Here is a 1,041-nt window from a genome sequence, read left to right as displayed (position 1 = left end):
TTTACTTGCCAGTAGGGCAGGGAAAGAGGACTGGATTTAAGATAGGAGGCTCCTTGTTGGAAACTAGGCTCCCTTCCTTCCGTTCTACGGCGACATCGTGATGGTGAGAACAACCACCAGCTTTAAGGATTCCCAAGTGCATTCCCAGTGTTTACTCATCTGATCCTCACAGCAGCTAGGGTTACGGAAGTGCTATGATTATCTCCATTTTACCAGTGAGGAAACTGAGGCAGGCAGTGGTGAAGGGACACGCCCACACTCACACAGCTAGTAACTGTCTGAAATGGGATTTGAATTCAGATCTTCCTTACTCACTCCAGACCCAGCCCTCTATCCACTGGATACCTAGCTGGTTACAGGTGACCTTGTTCAAATGAGTTAACTTTTCTGCCCTGAGCCCCACTCCATTTATGAAATGAGTAGTTGGGCCCCTCAGCTCCCTCCCATGTCTAACATGATTATCCCTATGATTCTATGAAATCAGAGGATTGGATAAAACCCCACCTTTCTCTCTGTTTAGTTAAGGATAGATTCTTCACGTTTTCATGTTAGAGCCTATGGCTCTGTAGTCTCACAGCCTGGAGTACTTTTTTAGGGGCAGAGTAGAACAGGACCCTTATTTTACATAAGCAGTTCAAAATCACATTAGTTTTGGGGACTGCTGGGTCACCCTGTTGTGACACATTCATCTGCTGTTAATTCATGTCTTCAACAAATCCGCAGACCCTAAGGTAATCACAAAAAAAGAAATCTTCAAAATTGGAGGAAAAATAGATACATTGGAAAACAAATAGACCACAGAATCCATAAAGAAAATGGAAAGCTAGTTCTTCAGAAAGATGAAATCGATAAACCTGGAACTTTCCTGACTTAAAAAGAAGGGGCAAATTGACATTGAATTGACAGTCCACTAACCTCCCCTCCAGCCCCTATCTTCTTCCTATCTACTCTTGCCTCCTCCAGCATGTACTGGAATAATTACAGGACTTTGGGTCCAGTTTGTTGATGCAGATAATCAGTTCACAGTGACACAGCCCTCAA

The sequence above is a fragment of the Petaurus breviceps genome, unplaced genomic scaffold (genome assembly GCF_028583685.1).
Source record: "Petaurus breviceps papuanus isolate PSGF00001 unplaced genomic scaffold, PetGlider_PUasm1.0 675, whole genome shotgun sequence".
Lineage (NCBI taxonomy): Eukaryota > Metazoa > Chordata > Mammalia > Diprotodontia > Petauridae > Petaurus > Petaurus breviceps.
This window is presented reverse-complemented; position numbering follows the sequence as displayed.